Here is a 25,539-nt window from a genome sequence, read left to right on the forward strand (position 1 = left end):
AATAAGGGTCAATAAGCATGCTAGCATAGGTAGCTTGTCAGTCGATGCTTTCTATGTGCAAGTAATGGTAGGGTAAGGTTATCAAATCTTACATTATTTCAATGACCTAATGAAGCATCGTGAATATCTAAGTGTGTTTCATTTGGTTAGTAAAGTGCTTATGTTACAATTAGAAGGTGGTATAGGTTATAATAGTATAGATATCTTAATAGTTGATATAGGCTTATGTTAGAAGATGAATTTAATGTCAAAAATAATTTAACCATAAGAGATTAATATTTCACCTAGATCCATTAGGTTATGTTAGAAACTGGATAGTGTGTCCCTTATGAACATATTGGTTCTCTAGTGGATTGTCCTAGTATTTTGGAATAAGGGTATGACAACAAAACAAACCTAATGTGATTCTTGTTACAAGTCTAGATCTAATGATGTAAAACTATAAAGAGTTAAGTAAGGTTAACAATTCCTCTATGTATGGTTGAATCTAAAATATATCAACAATGCAAAAAGATTTCATCCATAGGATAGAGAATGGAACCTATGAACTTATGTCGCTTAGGACATTGCATGTCATTCTTCTAAAACACAACTAATGTAGAACCCTAGATTAAGGTAATTGAATTCACCATTATAACCAATTTTGATGTGACACTAGAGAGCTAAAGAAATAGATCATCTGACATCATGTCCAACTAGAATCAATATTCAATCAACTACATCTTAAGGTATTCAAAAACAAAATTATTTATTTAAGGTTACCTAAGACCTAGGTAAAATGCTAAGGTGACCCATGTCTGATAAAAATATTACTCTATGATAAATAGCCAAATTAAAAGTTCACTTCCAAATGATGACTTTAACTTATGATCACACATACCATCTAATTGACGTAGCTCTTATCTATGTATGTGGAATAGGTATATCCAAACTACCTAACTCTATGCTATTTTAGTCGTAACATGTGTATGTCAATATAAGAATTCAAAAAAAAATGTTGTGTTTTTTTCCTGAAATTTTTGGGCATGACAAATATGAATATGCCTGCATAATATATAATACAATTGGGGGGAAATGATGCCATAGATTAAATCAACCATATGCTCAGCATATGTGAACTAAAAATCATAATGAAAATTATTCTATATGCATGGCATATTAGTTCCAACTATAGTCATCCAACACTGTAAAAAGACTTGTATAGTATTGCAATTTATAAATTCATCCTCCACTGCACATGACTTAATATTGTTTGATGTAGATTCTTTACGAAGCACTGCAATTGAAAGTACTTTCTCAAAAGAAGGTTTAGGTGCTGAGGAAACTTCACTTGCAAGTGAAGATCTTGTCAAAGGTGATGGGGAAGAACAAGTGAATATTGTTCGTATTAAAGTAGGTATAGGTGCAAAGGGATCATATGGTAGACTTGGAACACTTGAAATAAATAAATATTTCTAGGGTAAGTTCTAGAGCTAGCCCTTGTTTAAAAGCTACACAAGTAACATAATTATCAGAATATATCGTAAGTCTTGGTATCCTCTCTATTAATAATTTTTCTTAGAGGTGTTTTGGTACTTTGTGGATCCTCTTGTCTTGTTGCTACTGACAATGTGAGTATTAACAAAATAATTCAATTGTGTTTCAAACTAGTTGAGGATTTTATTCCTCAAAATATCTATTTATTATTGTAACAAAAAATGATTCAACTTAATAAAGTAGGATAATACAAATGGGTTTCTCACTATAGCACAACCATTACTAAAATGAAGGGAATTAGATCCCTATGGAAGGGCCTCACACATTATCATGCCCAAAATACATGGGCAAAACACACAAAAAAAATTTAAAATTAATAATTAAAATGTTCTAAGTTTGATATGGTTGTGTACATAGTTAAAGTAAAGGTTCTCTACATTTTATCTTAAGTTTATAATCTTGTGGAGGAAATACATCGTTAAATTTGAACTCTTGTTATTAATCTAATATCGACATTTGTTTCGTTATTTCATTACTAATATAACATTATATTTCAAGAAATATTGAATAACAGTTCAAAAGAAAATAGTTCTAATTAAATTGAAATATTAAATCAAAGAACTAACTAAGATAATATCACATCTAACATACACATAAATATACTTTCTTTAATTTTATTCCAATCACAATTTTATATAAATCCAATAAAACATTCCCAATATAATGACCATATGAATTAAATTTAAATTTAACTAAGATAATAAAATATTTCATAAAAAACATTATCTACAAATTTTAACAATACTTTAACAAAACTAAAACAATATTAGCTATAATTTTAAAGCAATGATATTGATTAACATTTTAATAAAATCTATTATTTAACTTATAACGTATCAACTACTAAAAGAAAATTAAATTAAATTAAATAAATTATACTACTCCTAATTAATAAACAATATAATGTTAACATCTTTCTTCTCTTCATATAACAATTTCTATTTAATTCTTAAATTAAATTTCATTTGACTAAATTAAATTTACATCCAATAATAATAATAACTTATAACTTTTTGACTAATAAATCGAACAAGCCATTTTCTACATATTACTCTAATAATATTAATAAGTCTAAAATTAAAACTAACAAACAAAAATAAATAAATATTATCTACTACGATTCTTATCTAAACTCAAATACTAATAAAATAAACCAATTTAACTTAGATTTAGACTAACATATGAACCACATCAAAACTTAATATTTAAAAAGATCACAATAATTAAATATATACAAAGATAAAATTCCAAACTAACTAACTAATATTAACTAGTCATTAATTTAAAACTTTCTAAAATAATAAAACAACTAAATTAATTTAAAGCTAAACTAACTTCAATTTAATTCTATCTTAATTTTTTTAATACAAAACTTAATTTAAATCCTTTTAATAATTAAAATAAACTAACTTTAATTTAAATATCATTTACAAAACTAAAGTAAACTATATTTTAAAATACTAACTAAATTAAATCTAAACTAAACTAAATTAAACAATATAAAACAAACAAACAAAAACTAAACTAAACTTAAATGATCTACTTACTAACCTCCTAAAATATCTTTTCCCCCCTACACACCTATCCCATCCACCCTAAACCTTTTCCACACCCTACCCAAGACAAAACTCGTGGCCCAAGACTACAATTCGCAGGTCTGCCCCCCCTTCCCATGTGCCAAGCAAGGACCAAAGAACTTAGGTGCTAAAGAGGTAAAGTATGGACCAAAAGTAACACATTTTCAAACCAACTTAGCAATGTAATAGCAATGTAAGAACAAAAGAAAAACACTTCCAACTTGCTCCCAACACTTTTTAAACACTTAGCAATGCGTGGGTCCACCCCAAGACATGGCGCCAACCAAGGAGGGAAGAGAGGAGGGCTGTCTTTTCAGGGTGGCTGAGATCCTATATCATTTAAAACATTAATCTCCATTTTTCTCAAGTTAGACCTGGCGATAGGGATAAGAATTAAGGACAGTAGTTAAAGTGATATTCTCCTATGCGCTTGTGAAGATGGAAGAAGAGTAGTTAATATATAAAGTTAAGTGGTTAGATTTTGCTAGGATATTTAGGTTATTATATAGTGTTTTATTTATTTGAACTTAAATTTAAAACAAGCATCAACAGAGAATATTCTTCATTTTCACATGAGAAGTTAATTTATTTGCCCTTACAAAATCCAGAGAGTTTTTACTCTTTTGGAACAATTTTTTTTCTGTCTTATTTTTTTTCTAAGTATAGATTTTGTAATTGATTTATTAACCAAGAGGGGTTTTTTTTTTTTTTCCAAAATAAATCTAATAGGACTTGTTACCAACTAAACAAACCAAGAATTTGAATTATCCATTTTAACCACAATGCAAGAATTTTTTTGTTTCCAAAAATCACGAAAACTGAACCTACGTTCATCACATAATCTTTCGTTTTTCAACATATATGAAACTTGAAATTTTGCCTAATTGAACATCATCATTTCATCTTATTTTTGACGTGCATCCATATAACCAAAATTTACAAGAAAACTCATGAGAAGCAATAATATTGAATCACTATTTTATTGGCAACTTGATTCAAAGGCTCAACCGGGAAAGAACTAGGAAGAAAACCCGACGTTGTTGCCATTTCAACAAGTTAACATTCTAACGATGGGATGCGAGAGTGGAGGGAGTGATGGGAGTGGAGGGAGCGGGAGCTTTCAAATTTCAAATCCCTAGAAGGGCAGGATCTCCTTGGATGGCCGGATTCGAATCCCTGGGCAGGAACACAGACAGCAAGATGGAGGCAGACTGGTTGATTTTGGCATAGCAGATCAGTCGAAAAGCATGGAGGGGGGCCCAGTTGTCCATCCTAAGGAAGCAGCTAAGATTCTATTGGTTCCCATACCAAACAAGCTAGGAACTACAAAATGGTCTTCATTATTTGGGGTAAAACCCTCAGGTAAGTCCTCTTTCCTGCCTGTTAAAACAATCTAGGACTCTGAGAAAGGTTCTTGTGCGATAGCCATTTCGGATGAGATAGTGGATCACAACATTTGATCCATGGCTTCAACTTTGGTTGGGAGATTCTTGGGTCCTAGATCGAACATTGATGACATCAGGTTGTTCATCAAACAAAAATGGGCTCTCAAAGGTCAAGTCTCAGTAACAGCAATGGCGAAAGGCTTCATGTCTTTTGACTTTTCATGCTTGGAAGACCTTGAAAGCATTCTATGTGAAGGGAAATGGGCCTTTGGATGCTCTACCCTTGTGCTTCAGAAGTGGTCATCTAGAATGAGCTTGAATGATTCTTTCTTTGTCCAAGCCCCTGTGTGGGTTAGACTGCCTGAACTGCCATTAGAATATTGGAATGAGGAGGTCTTTGTGGGGATTGCGAGGACCTTCAAGGAACTCCTCTCAACAGATCTAATCTCTACCTCTAAACATCATCTCAATTACACTCGCATATGCATTGGGGTGAGTGAAGGAATAGACATGCCTAAGTTCATTGCTCTTCACTCTAAACTTGGGGTGCACAACCAGAAAATCATTTATGAAACTATCCCCTTTGCTTGCTTCCTTTGCCTAAAGGCTAGTCATAACACCCACTAGTGCCCTTGTGCAGCAAAGAAGTTGCCCACGAAACCAGTCAACTCTGATCAAGTCAAGAAGCAATCATCCCACCCTTCAGGTAAGGGTAAGATTAAGTTGCTATGGAGACACAAAATTTCTACAATGTAGGGGAGGAAGGTCATCAGCCATAAGGACAAAGTCTTGAAGGATACTTCTAAGAAGGACACCCCCAAGGAGCAGGCTAGTGCTACCCCCCTCGTGAAGGGTCATGCCTTGCAGATGCTAGACTCAGCCTCGATGGAGGCTCTTAAGAAGTAGGTTAATCCCCAATCCCAAGCCTTGGGATATGTAGAGGAGCAAGCTCCTCCTTTGGATGCCATAGAGCAGGTTATATCTGTAGAGGAGCAAGCTCCACTTTTGGAAGCAAAAGAGTAGCTCAGCCTAGGGCAAGAAGCCCTAGTCCGGATTACTCTAGAAGCTAAAGAGAGCCACGATAAGCTTCTTTCCCATAACCTCACTAATACCCAGACCCCTTTAGGGTCAAAGGGGGAAGTACCTTCTGCTCCCAAAGGGCTAGAGGCCAAGCTCCATTTTCTCATTAAAAACACGGGTCCAGACCAGATCCCCCAGTGGGAAGGTCATTTAGAAAGCAGTGCGATAGTAAGCCTTGATGACTGATGCATGGTAAAGAAGAAAAAGAAGAACCAAAAGAACTAGTACAATGTCCTCCCTCCTTCATCTCCAGTGTCTACCAGAAGTAGGGTCAAATCTGATGTCGGGATAACCCCCAAGGGAGTAGGAAGAAAGAACTCAAATCAGCTTCTTCAAGAAGAAACAAAAAGGAACCTTGCAGATGGGAGCCAAAGAACTATCAAGGATTTCTCAAGAAGTAAGAAATGAAAGTCATCTCATGGAATATTAGGGGCCTAAATGGGGCTCATAAATAGGATCTAGTCAGCAATATGATTAGAGACCATAGACCTAACTTTCTGATGATAAAGGAGACTAAAATGAAAAGGGACCTGGTTAAGAGGATATCCTTCAATAAAGCTTTTAGTTGTGAAGCCTTGGATTTGGAAGCTGCTTCTGGAGGAGTACTAATCTTGTACAATTCCAAGGCCTTCAAGTTATCTACTCTTTTTAGCTCTTACAATGCTCTTCTATGTGAGATATCTCACATCCATAGCAATGATTCCTGGCTTATCTTAAACCTGTACACCCCCAACACCAAGAAGGAATGGAACTTTTTTTGGGTCAAGCTCCTCGACATCCTCTCCAATTGCAATGTTAACAAAGGGATTATCATGGGGGACTTCAACTCACCTCTCTCTAATGCTGACAAATGGGGGGGTCTTGCCCTGGATCAGGATAGTAAGTGTGACCTCACTTTGTTCATTCATAATCTTGCCTTTTTGGATATGGACCTTCAAGGGGGAAGTTTCACTTGGTCTAACAGGAGAGTTGGGGGAGATAGTATTCAGGTTCACCTCAACAGAGCCCTCATATCTCCAGAATGGCTTCTTTCCCATTCTTGTAGATTATCCCTCCTCCCTAGGGTTGGTTCTAACCACTCCCCGGTCTCTCTCTCTGTCACCCCCCTATCTAGTAAAAGGGTCTTCCCTTTTTACTTTGAGAAAATGTGTCTTTCCCATCCAAAGCTGGAAGGAAAAATTTCTTCTTGGTGGAACTTTGAGGTTGATGGTATTGCTATGTTTAGAGTTTCCCAAAAGCTTAAAAACATGAAAAGGAACATTAAATCTTGGAACAAAACTGATGTTGGCCACATTTTCCAGGAGAAAGATGAGAAAATTGATCAGCTCAATTTTATCTAGGAAGAAATCTAGCTCTCCAGATATGACGTTCACAACAGGCAGGAGGAAAAGGCTATCCTCTCGGATCTGCATAACATCATATCTAAGGAAGAGCTTTATTGGAAACAAAGATCTAGAGTCAGCTGGTTGAAAGAAGGAGATTGTAACACCAAATTTTTTCACCTCACCACCCTTAAACATCAGGCTAACAATAGGATATCTATTATCAAAAAGGGCCAGGTTTTGGTTTCAAAGGAAGAAGAGATAGTGAAGGAAGCTGTTTGCTTCTTCTCCTCTCTTCTCATAGCCGATCCTTCCCTCTCTGCATCTGATCAAGAGGATATTTTGGCAGCTATCCCCACCCCTGTTGCAAGATCATCATAACTCCTTTCTGAAAGCTATCCCCTCCCTGGAGGAAATTCACCAGGCCCTCTTTTCCCTCCCGGGGGATAAAGCTTCAGGCTCGAATGGCTTCCCTACTTTCTTCTTTCAGACTTTTTGGAATGTGGTTAAGAAGGATGTGGTAAAGGCAGTCCAAGAATTCTTTGGGGCTAGGAATTTGCTTAAAGAACTTAATGCTTCTTTTCTTGTCCTCATCCCCAAGATTCTGGGAGTTGACTCTTTGGACAAATTTAGGCCCATTAGCCTCTACAATTCTTTCTAAAAGATTATTTCCAAGGTTCTCACTTCCAGACTCCTCAGCATTCTCCCCCTGATCAGCTCACCCCAACATACTGGCTTTGTCCCTAGCAAGCAGATCCTTGATTCCATCATCTTGGTTCATGAAGTCATCCACTCTCTAGAGGCGGGTAAAAAGGAGGGTTCCTTCTCAAACTAGACTTGTCTAAAGCTTACGATAGGGTCAACTAGAATTTCCTCTTTGCTGTCCTTCGGGCCTTTGGTCTCAATGCTCAAGTATGCAAACTCATCTCTCAGCTCGTATCTTCTCCCTCTTTGTTTGTTCTAGTTAATGGTCTCCCCACTCCTTTTTTCTCCCCCTCAAGGGGTTTAAGGCAGGGTGACCCTATTTCTCCTGTCCTTTTTGTTATCTTGGTGGAATGCCTAGGCAGACTCATCCAGTTGAAGATCCAGGACAGGAGTTTGAAAGGTCTAAGGCCTTCTTCAAGACCCTCTTCTTTCACCCACCAGCAATTTGTCAATGACACTATCTTGGGGGTTGAAGCCTCTATTCGGGAGGCCAGGACTTTCAAAAGCATTATAAACTCCTACACCAGAGGCTCAGGAGAGGCTATCAATTTGGATAAGAGTTTGGTTTTCTTCCTCAACACCCCCTTGGAGAGGCAGAAGAAAATTGCTCGCATCCTGGGTTGTGGCATCGGGTCCCCGCCTGTGACTTATCTTGGGCTACCTCTTGATACAAAACCTCTAGATTCCTTTTGGATCAGCATTATAGACAACTTTAACAGGAAACTTGCAGGTTGGAAAGGGGCCACCCTTAGTCAAGTAGGAAAATGCTCTCTAGTTAACTTTGTTCTCTAGAACCTCCCAACCTATGCACTCAGTCTTTTTAGGATTCCAATTAAGTTTGCAAAAAGAATGGAGAGGATTCAGAGGGATTTTCTTTGGACAGGGACTGATGACCACAAGAGATACCACCTGGTTGCCTAGGACTTTGTTTGCCAGCCCAAAAGCCAGGGAGGTCTTGGTATTAGAAAAATTTCTCACCTTAATCAATCCCTTTTGGCTAAACATCCTTTGTGTATCTTCCAAAGCACAAGTGTTTGGAGGGATATTCTGGCTAAGAAATATCTAGATAGATAGTCTCTTATCTCCATCTTTTAAGGGACCGAGCTACTGACAGGATCCCACATTTGGAATGGGACCTTGAAGGCCCTCCCCCTTGCAAAATCTAGGGCTAAATGGAAAGTTGGAATGCAAGAAAAAATTCTTTTTTGGTAGGATAGCTGGTTGTGTTAGGAACCCCTCATTAATCACCTTATTTTTGGGAGGTGGGTTGATCAGTGTATTGGTAGATACGGTTTGATGGTTAGGAACTACAGAAATGGTAATGAATGGCACAATCTGGCTGATCTTTCATTAGACCTCAAGCCTTTAATGTCCTCTTTGAATGCCATCTTCACCAACCAGAAAGGTGACTCTTTAGTTTGGGGAGATTCCTCAGGGGGCATTTACTCTGTGGGCTCTGGCTATCTATCCCTAGTGAGCAAAGAGGAGAAACCTATTTGGGCCAAAGCCTGGATCCCTAGGCTTATGCCTAAGATAAACATTTTTTTCTGGCTCCTCTTACAAGATAAAATCCTCACCCAGGATAATTTAGCCAAGAGAGGCCAAATCTCACCTAATAGATGCTACCTCTGTAAGCAAGATCAAGAAACGGTTAATCATATGTTCATCTACTGCCCCTTCTCCTCCAGGGTGTGGAGCCATTTGACTACTAACCTGGACTTCAATTGGTGCCCTCTAGCTTGCATTTAGGATTTCTTTAGTTAGTGGAGAAGCCACCACCAAAGATTGAAATCTCAACTATTGAGCTCCTAGATCCTCCCACACTTCTGTTGGGGAATTTGGAAGGAGCGCAACAACAAGATTTTTAGAGATAGGGAAGCTCCTAAGGTTATTATAGCTAAGAAAATCAAAGGCCTAATGATAGAGAACTATGCCATAACCAGAGAAGGAGACATTAAGGTTGGAGGGAACAGCAAAGCCAGGAAAGAAGACAGCATCAAAAGAAGATAGGAGGCTATTTGGTCTTTTCCCCCTGAGAACTAGCATAAAGCCAATTTCTATAGGGAGGCCAAGGGGAATCTAGCACCAGCTAGATGCGGAAGAATCATAAGAAATAGCTCGAGAGGTGGCATTGCTACTATCTCTTCCCCTATTGGCCACCAAACCAATCATCTAGCTAAAGCCAGTGCTGCTAGGTTCATTGTTAAGTTGGCCCTGGCCTTAGGGATTGAGCAACTGTGGCTTGAAGGTGACTCCTTAAATATAATAAATTACATTCTAGGAGCCACTAAACCCTCCTGGACCATCAAAAGCATTATTGAGGACCTAAAATTGGACCTAAGGAAATTTAAAAACTTCCACATCAGCCATGTTTATCGTGAAGCAAACACGGTCACTAACTAGTTTTCCAACGAAGCGGTTGTAAGTAACTCGGTGATGACATGGGGAAGCAATAATGTTTTTTCGATGGTAGTGACTAAGCTAATCTGAAAGGATCAAATCCATGGCATCAACATAACATCTCTTTAATGATGATAGGATTTGCTAAATCATACTTTAAAAAAGGAATTATTTGGAGTTATGCAGAACCCCCTTGGTTTCATAATCACGTGTATGAAAGACACAAGCATAAGGAAGCCAGAAATAAACCCATTAACCAATGCAAAATCATTTTTGCTCTTAGCACCTTCTGCTACTCTAAATTTGGAAAAACTGCTAGTGGATTAGGGTTAGTTGAGCCAAAATCAGCAATGGTGGGAGAAAGGATCAGAAGAGAGCCATGGGGCAAAGCGGAGAGGTGGAAAGAGATGAGGAAGGTCTGGAGAAAGCTCTAGAAGGGTGGTATAACTAAATACATGGAGAAGCTTCATGGTTTTGATGTGGGGGTCACTAAAGCTATGGTTGATTCTTGGCAAAATGGTAGGGTCAAAATTGATGGAGTTTCCCACCAAATCACTAAGGGCCTTATTGCGGAGGTAACTGGCCTTTCTCAGGATGGCTTGAACTTCTACAGGGACAAGAAGATGTCTGCCAACGCTATCAATGACTTTGTCAAGGATGATAAGGAGAAAAGAAAACTAGTCAAGATTGACACCTTCTACAACATTGAGTCCATCAAAAAGTTCTAGAGGTATGTTCTCAGGATTATCATTGAATATGTCACTCTTGACCCCAGGTTTGATAGAATCAGGACTCATCATTTTGTTTTGTTAAATCATTTTAGACACAAAGTGAAAATTTCTCTTCCATTTTACATTTTCACCTCCATGGCCAAGAATATAGAGGGGTTCAAGAAATGCCCTATTAAAAATCGTGCCCTCCATGAGGGTCTCCTGCTTCTGGTTTATGAGTTCTTGAAAACTCTCACTATTGGTAAAACCATTGGGGTTTTGGGCAATGCTTCGAAGGACACCGCCAGTTCTAATTCTAGGGATGAGCTTGAAGTGAAATAAGAGAAAATTGACATCCCATGCAAAGTTACCCCTGCTACCTATGATCCCTACATCCCTAGCAGAAAGAGCCCCAGATGTCTTCCCCAATCCCCCCTCTCCTCATCTCAAGGAGGTGAAAGAGGCCAGTGATAATGAAGTGGAGTCTGAAATGGAGTTTGAGGAGTAGGATTCAGAGATGGGGAAGGATATTGAGATGGAAGAAGATAAGGGGAGAGAAAATGACAAGGAGGTGGTGACCCCTATGGACCCCAAGGATAACCCCAAGAAAAGAAAAGTAAAAAAGGTCCTGCCCCAGGAACATCCCAACGACCTTGTTGACATTCCCCCCAGCTCCACCCAGCCCAATTCACCTTAGGAGGTTCCCATTTCACCCTCGGAGGAGATGATTGAAATCATGGTTGAAAAAGGGGGGCAGGTTATCAGAAAGAATAAGAGGAGAGCCTGGAGGAACTTCTATCAGGACAAATTTAGTTTGGGTATTGTTAGAGAACCTGCCAAAATCTAGGTGTTGGAGGACCTTGACAAAAGCACCCAATACGATGAGCTCATTGACCCTTATCTTTTGGTTCTCTCCAACAATGTGCGTGAAACTGGCTTCAACTTCCTGAACAATGCAAAGAATAGTTTGATTGACAACTTTTGGTCCATCAAGTGGCTTTTTCAGGAAATTGAGGCTCTAAAGGACAGGAGCAACCAACCCAACAACCAGGGAACTCATAAGGACCAGGATGCCAAAGGAAGAAATGACCAAGTGGGTAGCTAGGAGAAAGATAGTGGTCAGGTCTCCAGAGATCATCACAATGACAAGCTCACCCAGCTTGAGCTGAAGGTCCAAAGGCTAGATTCTATCCACCAGATAATCACCAAACAGATAGTGGACACCCTTCACACCTTGAATGAGAACATTGTCAATCTAGGGGACTATTTGACTACCACTAGCCTTGAAAGGGATACAGAGCAGAACATAGAGCAAGGATTCAACCGAGATGTTCTTCAGAAAGAGGCCAATGACCAGGTGAATCAGGAGAACCAGATGAACACTCCTACTAGGACTCAGGAGGTCGTGGCCAGTCAAAAGGATAATGATGCTGCAGAAATCTTGCAGGCCATGGACATGGATGACCACTAGCCTACTCACTTGTCCTTTCCTCTCTAGCCTTTGGTCACTGGCTTCAGGCCTTATTTTGTCTTTGGCCTTTTGAGGTACTTTTTTGTTTTTTAAGACTGTTTTATTTAGCTCTTTTCACTGTAAAACTTTGGGTTTCAGGATCCCTGTAAAACCTGTTTTACCTAATCAAAAACAAGTTATTAAATATAATTTTCATAGGATTCCAATCCTAAAATTACAACAATCAAATAAATTTCTTTCATGTCCCTTATCAATGGATCCATATCATTTTCTACAATACCATGCTGAGATTGAGGAGGGAACAAAATCTGATCAGGTGTCAAACAAGCATGACCGAGAGACAAAATCAAACATGCATATTCATACTAGGTTTTCACAACAGAACTCACAATGAATCAAAACTAGGGAAAGGTGGATTTTTCCAATAGGAGATGTCAGACAAAACACCAAACCAAGTGCCCAATCGAGGCTATAACTCAAGAACTTCCATTCTTCCATTCTTACATGCCAAAACTCATACGTGGTTTGTGCTGATAGGTAAGGGCCCATAACACCCTACCCTCTCTCCCTCTTCTTATCCTCAGAAGAGACTCTACACTGTTGGAGTCCAACTAAAAGACCTTTTCTGAAATTGGCCACTTCTGCCCTATCCAAGGGTGAGTAATGCCAAAACACCCATACAAGAAAACTTTGAAATTCAAACATAAACATGAAAGAAAAGCATGCAAGAAAACATAGTTTCAATCCTTCCCAAAATACCCAACATACATACAAGCATACAAATAACAATAAAATAGCATAAGCATGAAAAAATTTGAACAAGGGAGATGAAGAACTCCTACCTTCACAAAGAGATTATGGTGAATGAACAATTTGAGAAGATATTTTCCTTCCTTACCTTCAAACTTCCAAGACTCCTCTCTAAAAGTAGAGATTGGGTAACAACCAAAACTACTCCACAAATGGCCCCTAAATAAGATCCAATTCAACCACCAAAAAGGGAAATAACTTCCTCCACTCACCTAAAAATCTAGAAGTTTCTAACTCAACCAAACTTAGGGTTAACCATTAAGTGGAGTTGAGGTTATGCAACTCATGGTAACCACTTTCAATTTTCGCATAAAGGCAAAAATAAACTTTTTGAGTGACCTCAAAAGTCAATAAAAGGGGCTTAGAGGGTGGAAAATACCCCCAACCCATACCCATACCCCTTGGGTAAAAAGATTTCATTTTTTAAGGCCTTAGGAATTGATTTGGGACCAAACAAAAGCTAGGAAATAATTAGGACCATCTAACAACTCCAAAATGCAGATTAAGCACTAATCTAGATTAGGGGTAACTAAACTTGATTAAGAAACAAATTAGCAAAAAGGTCACTAACTTAGTTTGACTTAGGTCCAAAGGTTACACAAATAACCCTAACTAGCATGCTGGAATGCATAAGCAATTCATGAGTGTCAAGTGACACTATAAGATCACAATTACGAAACATTAACATTTACTGATCATGAAAAGATACATTCATAAATATCACAATATAATTTAGTTACAAACAACAAGGTTTCCACAAATAGCACATAGAGATCAGTTTCGTTCCTCAATCGGGTTTCTCAGCTAAAATATCCTGCACACTCATTGCACACATCAATAGCCCCATAAAATCACATGCACATATGTAATCACTTATTAGGAAATCACATAAATTAAAACATACATCTTTCAAATCAATTCGGGTTTCTCTCATTCTACTCATATTCTTAATCATTACAATTTCGAAATCAAAGTGCTAAATCCTACATTTACTTACTTCTCCAACATACATGTTCATAAAGCATTAAATGACGAACTCAAGTATCTGAAAGTAAACATCACACAACATGAAATAATATAATATGTTCAAAGCATCTAATAGTGTCTCGATATCTCGAGTCATGAGTATCAAAATAATAATGTATCATTATGCTATGATAGGTTAGGGTGAGGCCTCACACACATTTTACTACACATTTGACCCTCAAGTAAATGATCAAGATGGAGACTCTACTATATTGTAGGTTGCCTTACAAGATTCTCTGATAAGGAATCTTAGCAATGCAAGTAGGACGATGGTTAGATTTGGTGCAGAGGTGTTGGACTCCATTGTAATATCACACTATTTGAGGTAGTAGTGTAGGGCACCCTGAACACCTCCCATGAAATTTGAGTAATAATTAGCATGTTAGAACCTATTTATGGTGCCTAGGAAATTATATTAGAACTTAAAATGCAAAATGTGGGGAAAAAAAGTGTAAAAATTGCCAAGAAACTTTGTCAACAATTCTTTGCAAAATTTGACAAAGTGTAGAAGGTGAACAACCATTCATCTTGTTCGAGCCATTAGGGAGGTGAAAATTCATGTTATGATATAAAGAAATTTAATCTCATGTTATTGATATAGAGGGAGATATGGAGAAGGTAAATGAAAGGTTTTGTGTATGGTTTTTGAAGTAGAAATCAATTTTTTGTGTAATATTGTTGATATATTGGTATTTATATTACAATCCTTCTATATTCTCTTGTAGTTCATGGTTATGGTTGTTATTAAGTTTCTTATATAGAGAAAAGAAGATCTAGAACTACTATTGATATTATAAATAGATATAGCATTATTTGGTGATTGAAAAGAAGAGCTCGCTGCTCACGGTTAGGTAGTAATGTTTGAATGACAATCATTGTTTCTTCTTCATATCTCATGGTTGTGGTATTCATTAAACTTCTTATATACATGGCAATGATAGTTGATATTGAATTTTTTTTCTAGTATCTTGGGGTTATCACCATTAAACAATACATTGTTGGAGAGGGAAAGAATCATAGTCACCTTTCTTGTCCACTTTCTCACTTTTCATCACACTTTACAGTTGAATTTTCACTTTTTCTTATAGCATTATTCTAGGGTATTTTGCACCATACATAATTCTTATAACTTCTATATTCTTAAATTTCACATCTACATATTTATCAATTTTTCAATTATCACAATCTCTTGGCCTGAGATACCTTGATCTTTTCTTCTCATGTCTTAATTCAAAAAAGTTGTTGTAACAAAATTAGACTACAACATACCTTCCTTTATTATTAGATTTTAGAGATATTAATTTTAATCATCACTCCTTTCCAACTATCAGGAAGCGATCACAAAAACAAGATGGCCCTGATTTCTTCTTCAAAATTTTTAGCACAATAGCTTCCTATAACTTCCTGCTCATCACCATTGTACCCCAATATTGAATTCATGTATTATATTTATAAATAAGAAATTTCCTTACTTTCAATGTAACAAGAAGAAAAAATCTAAAAGCATTTCAATTCATTAAAAAAATTGAATTGATTTATGTTACAATTAGTCTTCAATAACCATGCCCAAATTGCTCAAACGAAACTTCAAATTTTTAGCACATAAATCTAAAATATAGTTTGAAGTATCAAAAAAACCCTGTACAAGGAGAGATCATAGATGATTATGGATTAAATGGAAGGAGAACAAAATGAAAAGAAGAAATTTAAGTTAGCTTATATAGATATTCATCCATTATTGTTTCAAGCATTTATTTTTGTTGGTGTAAATACATACTTACTATTTACACTTACTTAAGTTTACTTAGGTTAATGCATTATTTAATTATTTTACATTATTTTATTATTTTTATTTGTGAGACACTTGGGAGTTTGTACAACTTTTGAGTTTTCATGTAGACAACACAAGAGTACGCAACTCTATTTAAGTACATGGTGCCTACAACACTGTTTTGCATGTCACACCCTTGTAGGCTTATCCTCTCATCACTGCACTTACTTCCATGCTTAATGGAGGATAACCCATATCTGGTGGACATGTGCTTGGTTGTATGACACGTCATGATGCTAACTTCTATGCATTCTAGAAGCTCTCCTAAGGCCTTTATATTCAGGCACTCCTAGTGTAATCTTATGATGAACCAGTTATTGAATACATCATTATTCTGATCATACTCTATCTATTTGGTCTATTGTGTGCTTGTGTTTGAGCTCTAATACCATGTAATAATTTGCTAAAGTCACTGCAAAGGGTCCTACTAATACCATGTGACCTAACTGAAGAACAACTAGAGCTCAAGAAGACTTCCTTTTATCATACTTCTCCTTGAGATTCATATCCACTAAACAAGATGAACATTCTCCCTTAGAAAAGTTGATGTTAGGTAGACCTTTGACCATGCATTTTGAGAAAAGTTACTGAAGAGAGCAGAAGTCAAGGTGACCAAACCGCTCATGCCATAAGTTGTTTTGTGAAGTAGAGTGAGTTAACAAGGCTTGAGAAGGACTCTTAGGCACAAAGTGGGAGAAGGAGTATAACCCCTTGTCATCATTGACTTTCCCCACTGCTACCAATGAATCATCTCTAAGACTTCGCACCATCACTAAATTTGGAAGGAACTTAACCTTATGACCATCTCCAAGGTGAGTGATTTGGTAAACTGATAGGAGATTGGAGCTTAGATTTGGAACATAGAGAAAATCTTCGAATTCCCCATCTTCCATTTCAACATGTCCTTTCCCTTCAACTTCCATCTTAGTATCATCTCCCATGAAGATGTGTGGTACCTTTGACTGGTTCAATGAAGAAAAGTCTTCCCTTGAAGAACCCATGTGGTAAGAGGCACTTGAGTCAAGTATCCATTCCGAAGAAGAATTTGTGTTTGCCATAAGTACTTGACTTTTACCTTTTGAAGAGGTAGGAGTTGAATCCTTGGAAGTACCTGGCACTTGAATCTTGTTCTTCTTGAGTAGATTTTCTAACTCATTGATTCTTTTTGTCTTGCAATGATGCTCGTCATGATTTGGCTTTTTGCAATATGCACAAAAGAGTTTGTCCTTCTTTTCATTACTTCATTTCTTGTTTGAAGAAGAACCACCTTGTTGAGAGGAGTCATGTTGTGTCTCAGATTGTGTTTTCTGCTTCCTCTTGTTGTTTCTTTTTCCCCCTTGACTAGATTTCTAACCATCACTAGCCACTAAGGCTTTGGTCTTAGAGGACTTGAGAAGGCCAAAATCCACTAAGTGAGATTGTTCAACAATCAACATGTCTGTAAATCCATCAAAGGAAGGCTTCTGGTAAGCAGATCCTATGGTTAACCAATGAGTATTTAAACTTGAAACAAAGTTGGCATACTCAGAAGGTAGCTTTTTTAGGATGTGATGAATCAACCTGTCATCCTTCATGGGATTTCCACAATCTTTTAGAAGTGTCCTATACTCATTGAATTTAATGATATAATCCTAAATTGTGTCATAATTTTTAGGATCTAAGAGAAGTAGATCATCTTCAATCTGAAATCCCTTTTCTTCATCCACTTTACCATACAACTGTTCAAGTTTATCCCAAGCTTCCTTAGATTCTGAACAATTTTTAATGTGAAAGAGAAGATCCCCATGTACACAACTCCTGATAACACCTAAAGCCTGTCGGTCTAGATTTGTCCAATCAATGAGTTCTTTAGCATCAGTAGGTTTGGTAATTGTACCATCAACATAAAGACTATATCCTTTTTCCATTAATCTACTCCATGCAATATCTTTCCATGTAGAATAGTTGCGTGAAGTTAGAGGAGGACATTTAAAACCCATGATGCAAAAATGCAAAGAGCACAAGAGAGAGACACAAAAAACATAGTACACACCCCCCCTTTTCACTCAATTAAAAGACCCCCCTAAAAAAGATGCTTTGGCACTTTATAAGTAGTGTGTTTACAATGGGCCACTTGTCAAAATGAAAAAAATGGACTTTCTAATTTTTCTTTTACAACTGCCTTATAAGGCTGAAATCTGTCACTTAAGCACTGTAGCTTAGATTTACAACAATTCTGAAAAGAATCAAAGCATTACAATGCCAAAGAAGGCCTAATTCTGAAAGTGAGAAATTTGTCCACACAACCCTAGAATCTAACTTCAAATCTAGAAAGTAGACCAAAAAACACACACTTTCAAAAAAAATAGAACCTAAAAAAGTGATCAAATGTGCCCGTTCGGAGCTTTTGAAGTTGCAAAATGTAGGATTATGAAGGTACAGTTGCCAAAAAATGCAATTTCTGCAAAATCTGTGTACCAAAACTAGAAAAAAACATACCACTAGAATATTTAGGAAATTCTACTTGATTTCAAAAAAAGTTGCACCTGAATCGGAGTCTGGATGTCCAAGTTAGGAGCTCACAAAGTCAGGCTGCCAAACTGAAATGCAATTTGGAGAGGGGTCTAGAGGAGAAACTGCGAGTCTAAATTTGACAATCAAACAGTCATCGCTGCAGTTGTAAAATGCCCTGGAATAACGTTCAAATGGGGGTCAAATTTAACCTCATAAAAAGATGATGTCAGCAAAAAAATTAGCGCAAGGGCTGACATGGCAGGCTAAGTCACTATCTGTATTGTACAAAAAAGTACACATGGCAGTCTGTATGGTGACGTGTTGTGTCCAACTAGCAACTAACATGGCAAGTAATGCTGGGTTCCATGTGCAACGTGGCAGTCCCAGATATTGATGTGTCAAAGCTGCATGTCATAGTTAAGGGGTCCGCGTGGCAAAAACTAGTGGGCACTGCGTGTCCATTGCTCCACGTGGGCGAGAAAAAAAAATCAAACTTGTGTAATCACCATGAGCTGTCAGGAAACATCTGCGCAGTGGCTGGAATATGCTAAAACCATACCAAAAAATGCTTGGGCGGGAAAACAGTGCCGAAGTCTGCACCAATGTCGTTGCTACTGTCGTAATTCAGTAAATCACATCGTGAAAAGAGCAGAGGGGAAGGTGCCAAAAATGCCAAAAACATAGGTCACCGAAGTCTTGAAAATGATGCCTGATCTCAGTTTTGCATTTTTGGGAGTCTCAAACCCCTCACCAGACTATTGCAAGGTGGGCAGTCGTCCTAAAACAAAATCCCACATTCATGGTTATGACGGTCTGTAGAATGTTTAAATTGCAATGGCCACAGACCTCAAAGAAAATGGGCATGGGTGTTAAGAAAAGGTCATCGGACGTGTGGTCGTAGTCTCTCTATCTTAGAGGTGGTCCACAATTTAATAATAAATGCCGCAAAATAATTGGAAGCCCGCCAAATTAAAAAAATCTTCCTGCGAAAAGTATAATATTTCGCCACACCGAAAAATACAGGGCCAAGCTAAGGTGTCATTGCCCAGTTCGGCAAAAAAAATTCTCTACTTGGATTCCCGTACGGAAAAAAATTTTCAAAAATAAATTGACGAAAATATAGAGAAATAAATGATAGATCCAGAAATTAAATCAAAGATCTGAAAAAGACCATACCCATACCGCAAATCGGGCTTCCGAGTTCTGATTTACAAAAAAAAATTGCCTCATGATCGACTATGGGCCAAGGTAGCGGAGTTTATAATCAATTTTCACCAGTTCAGCATTCCAGATGCAATAATGAGGTCAGATCTAGTGTTGGACACTCCCAATTTCTACAGCACTCTAGATTCGGGCTAAGGTGATGAAGCAAGCAAGGTCTTGAATGGCTTGTGATGAGAAAATCTCTAATTTTCTCTGATACCATGGCAAGTTGCATAATAAAGGCCAAGTCTCTTGATCCTACACTTGAAGTTGAAGCCATTAGCAGTGCTACTCACATACTTAACAGGTCTCCTCATCCAGCCTTACATGGCAAGACTCCTTTTGAGGCATGGTGCGGCAGAAAACTAGTTGTGAGTCACCTTAGAGTCTTCGGTTGTCTAGCATGGGCAAACCTATCTTCCAAGAGTTGCAAGGCACTGACACCTAGGCCTTGTACTTTCATTGGTTACAAAGAAAAAGTGAAGGCTTATAGACTAATGGATCCAAAGACTCATGAGATTTTTGTGGAGAAGTATGTTCATTTTGAGGAAAGTTCTCCCAGCTTATCCTTTACTCCTCTTCGCACATCATACACAGTGGAAACTGATAGTGACACCAGCAATAGTGCTTCAACAGGTTCAGACACATGGGGTTCTATCGACAGTTGCAATGAGAGGTCACATCAATTCAGTCCACGTGCTTACATTGCCATAGTGAAAGGTCCATCACAGTATGGTATATCTCGTCTTCCAGCTCCAACTTCACTTGACTTGGGAGACAGACTTGAGGACTTACATCTTCTCATTGATGATGATTCTTCTACAGTTGTTGCGAGGGCTCACTCTGACCCTCATGTCCATTCTCTACATGATCAACTACTCAAGTTGGTGTGATTGTGGATCCTTATGAACAACAATTAGTGGAGGTCTCTTTGTCAGTTGATGAGACAAATGGTTCAATGGAACAGGTTCAATAGACATCCTTGCCAAATCTGCATTCATTTTTTTAGCACAGTTGGAAGGGGTGAACTTCAGCATCAATATAGGGATACTTGAGCAGGTTTTAGGGCCACCATACATCTTCAGGGTTATACTTTTCCCAGTGTTTCTTCCTAAGGGGAGGAACACTATTCTGCATTCATGGACCAGCTTCTTCATCAGAGCAGCTTTCACTGGTTGGCATTCTTCTTTTGGGGGGGAAGCCTATTCTGTCTCTCTTCCTTCTTTTATTCTCTTATGTATATATTGGATGTATGTCATAATGGGGGGGTCCTAATTACTCCATCCATCAATGCATCCTCTTTTATCTCTCTTTTTAGGGGAGGGTTTTTCCCATGAGGTTTTCCCTCTTTCCCCACTTTATGGGAGATTGCATTTCCATTATGTACATGGGTACCTAATATGGCCGAGTAGACAGGACCCATGATGCATCATCATCCTAGTTTGTAAGCTTAAGGGCATTCCCCTAAGTTGCACTTAAGGGGGGGTGTTGCTATAAATACGTACTTACTATTTGCACTTACTTAAGTTTACTTAGGTTAATGCATTATTTTATTATTTTTATTTGTGAGACACTTGGGAGTTTGCACACCTTTTGAGTTGTCATGTAGACAACACAGGAGTACGCAACTCTATTTAAGCACATGGTGTCTACAACACTATTTTGTGTGTCACACCCTTGTAGGCTTATCCTCTCATCACCGCACTTACTTCTGTGCTTAATGGAGGATAACCCATATCTGGTGGACATGTGCTTGGTTGTATGACACATCATGATGCTAACTTCTATGCATTCAAGAAGCTCTCCTCATACATTTATATTCAAGCACTCCTAGTGTACTCTTATGATGAACCAGTTATTGAATACATCATTATTTTGATCATACTCTGTCTATTTTGGTCTACTGTGTGCTTGTGTTTGAGTTCTTAGTTCCTGGGTGAATTTTTCCCTTAGGAAAATTCTTACAATTTTTTATCATACAATATAATCAAGAAGTGGATAGCAGAGGAAATGGTTAATGAGTGAAAATCAATAAAGTTTAGTATATTGCAATTAAGATAACTATGTCTTTGAGCATTTGATTTGGGAATCACCTAATTCAATTGTTAAACTATCAACAACTCAAAAAATATTAAATAAATCACCCAATTCAATTGTTAAACTATGAACAAAAATTTTGCTCTTATCCATATCAACAAGTGTTAAATATTTGTTCTTAATTTAGTGACCAAAAGTAAACTTGAACATTGAACACAATGATGTTTAAGAATAGCCATTTTTAAATGTCCTTTTGCAGTCTGCTTGTAAGTGGCACTAAGACCTTTTACTGCTAATCCTCATTGAACAAAATATTCATGAATGCCTTGATGATTATTGATAAGAAAGATTGGTTTTAATTTATATATAGGTTTTTCAAAAAGAATTTAAAAATTAAAGATGAGTGAAAAACCAAAACATTCATCCCAAACAAAATCAAAAGATCCAAAACACAATGTGGAAACTGAAAGATTAAGAGAAAAATTGTCATCCAAATGTGAGTTATTTTATCTACATATCTAAATCCCAAATGAGTAAAAACAACAAATGTTAGATGAAATTGTATTAATTGCATTAGAATATTACATTATCTCAAAAAACAAACATGCCAAACCCACTACTATCATTGTAATGCAAGCAACAGCAACAGCTTCGAGCATAATAATACCAAAGGTAAATAACTAGGTCTTGTAGCTTAAAGGGAAGATGGTAAAGATACTAATGGGTTATAAAACTTATTTAACTATTTCAAGTGAACATTATTGTGTTAGATGGTATTATTGGAATTCTAATAGACAAGTATGCAAAGGAATGTGAAGTGTGTGTTTAGCGTGTGAAATTTTTGACAAAACTCCTCTAAAGAAATATGAAGCCATAAACACTGGGCATGAACTGTTTGATAGAATTCCCCAAGAAAATGTAGTCTCATGATGAGCGATGATCTCTAAATGCAAAATATGCATGTGAAATGACCAATACTGAAATTAAAGGTTATTTTTATTACTCTTCTCATGACAAGTGTAGCATTTTCTCTACTTGACAAAGAAAACAAATGTCTGCTGAATTTAGTGACATACAATTAAAACTATTAAAAATTAAATCCATTCAAATGGAGTCTATGAAGAATTACTTCAGATAATATTTTTCCCTCTATTGTTATCCCTCTTCCTCTGCTCTACCAAAAAAATGCAAAATATAATAGGCAAAGAAGCCAGCATGCACGTTGTACAAAAAATAATAATAAAACAAGCACTTGAAAATAATAGGAAACAACAATGATGAAAGATACAGTAACAAAACAAATAGAAAGAAACCCTTGCCAAATACATTATGTGATAAGTAAAGTTGTAGATTTTACCCAAAACTTGGTGATGGAAACTCAAAACCAGCTATCAAACATCTGCAATGGCAACTCCAAACCTATCAAACATCTACAATGGTAAGTCAAACCTTCAAATGCCTACAATGGCAACTCGATCAACTTGCAAACTATATGAGAAATGCAAACATAAATAGAAAAATCCCCAATGGAAACTCAAAATGCAATAAACAATAATCTACAATGCAAATGTAAATAGAAAAATCTCTAATGACAACCTAAAATGGCTCCCATGCATGTAGAGCTCTCATTGAACAAACTACTCCCGCAAAAATGAAAATGTTTTCATGCTTTCTTTCTTTCTTACAATTAAACCCAATTTGGTCAAAATTTTGATCAAATCAGGCATATATATATATATATATATATATATATATATATATATATATATATATATGCATGCATGCATGTATTTATGTATGTATGTATGTATGTATGTATGTATGTATGTGTATGTATATGTATATGTATATGTATATGTATATGTATATGTATATGTATATGTATATGTGTATGTATATTTATATGTATATGTATATGTATTTGTATTTGTATATGTATATGTATATGTATATGTATATGTATATGTATATGTATATGTATATGTATATGTATATGTATATGTTGATGTATGTATATATGATTTGGCCTTTGGTTGAAAGTATTGGTTGAAAAATTAGTATTACTTGCTTTTCTTTTCATTTTCTATACCTTATTTTGTTGGAAAAAATATGAAGGGAGTGTTGGCATTACTCACCCTCGAATAGGGAAAAAGTGGCCATGTATGGGGGAAGGGGTTAATTGGACACCAAGATAGTGTAGGGTCTCTCCTCGTGGTGAGGATAGGGAAGCAATGCAAGGTGTATGGGCCCTTTCATGCTAATGACATTGATTTTACTTTGGGGGGGATAAGGAGGAGAAAGTATGAAAGTTTATGTGAATTTCTAGCCTCGAAAGGGTATGTATATTATATGTTTTTACATTGAGAAATCTCCTACTTGGTATTCCACCTTCACCCCTATGTTATGGTTTCTATGTGAACCCAATTGTATAAGCCTTGGAAGCGTGTTTGTATGTTGTGTTTCAAGATCTGAGATTTGATTTGGTTGTCACATGGTCGATTACAATTTCTCCTAGCTAAATGGGTGGCTTTTTGAGGCCTAGGTTGAGAGGTGAGCTCTCCATGGTTGTTATGTGTGTTTTGAAAATTTCTTGGATAGGTTCTTATGATGGTGTAACTCAGTTTTGGATCCTTGGTAATGTTCCTTGAGTCATTTGTTGGAGACTTCTCCTTGTGATGACCTTTCTTTGCATCTTGAAATCTTGTTATAAGAAAGGGGAACTTATATCTCTGTTGAGACCTTCTGGAATTGTATTTCATTATGTATATGTTATTGTAATAAGAATAATTATGATCCTTATGTATAAATTTGATGGTAGAATGAGAAGCTGTAAAATAAATTTTCTTGCAAATCACTTGGAATAGCTTAAATGCAGAAATCTAGTTATTTCACAATTCAACCTCTTGTAACCCTAGATTTAAATTTTGAATACAAGTTGATTGATTATATTATAGATAATTTTTTTCATGAGTAAATTCAAATTATATTATGGATAAATTTACCTATGTTATAAAAAAATTAAATTTGATATTCAATTGATATAGTTCTATAGTTGCATCCTCAATTTATTAAATAGGCATAATGGAATAATCTATATATATATATATATATATATATATATATATATTCAAATTTGAATGGACATATGATTATCACCCCACTAATATACTCCAAAACACATTAAAATTATCTCTAATATCACTATGGAAAGTTGGGACGAATACCCATTAAACTATTTTTCTAAAGTCCTAAAACAAATGCATTGAAAAAAATGGATAAAAAGAAGCACCTACAAGATGTTGTCAAATACATGGGAAACCTTTTAATTCCTAAAATGGTAATAGAGAATATTTCTATGTGTGATTCCCCATAAATTCATTATAAACACTTCTTTTCAAATAATAAAAATATTATAAAATAAAAATAAATACAAAGTCTTCTATTCTAAATTGCCCCTCCTCACAAACCTACCTATAAAACTTTAAGAAATAACTCCCACCTCATCCTAACTCTTTATACCCACTCCAAAATTTCCACATCACCCTCCCTCCTTTCCATGTGTGCATGGTCATCCATCTTGGGCTTTGACTTGGTATGAAAGTGGAGGTTTGAAAAAGTTGTATACTTCTAACTATAAAAAACATCACCCTTAAACTTAAATGGCTCCCATCCCTTTTAACTTCACCCTTTTGGATATCCATGTGTACCATGCTCTTTCAAACCTTGGGAAGCATTTGGAAGGGCCATGTTAGCATCCTTACACTCTTGGGGAGCGTTCCTTTCCTTGGGAAGATTTGGAAGTATAAAGGTGACTTTTAAAAAAACTTTATGAACTTCCCTCCTTATCTTTTCATAAACAATTCACACATCTTCCTTGGAGCCCATACATACCATGTAAAGCTGACCTTGGGTAGGGAATTTCTAGTCCTAGTTCAGTGTGCTAGACTTTGGGG

Source organism: Cupressus sempervirens, chromosome 4, assembly GCF_028749045.1.
Source record: "Cupressus sempervirens isolate cs-2001-9-10 chromosome 4, ASM2874904v1, whole genome shotgun sequence".
Lineage (NCBI taxonomy): Eukaryota > Viridiplantae > Streptophyta > Pinopsida > Cupressales > Cupressaceae > Cupressus > Cupressus sempervirens.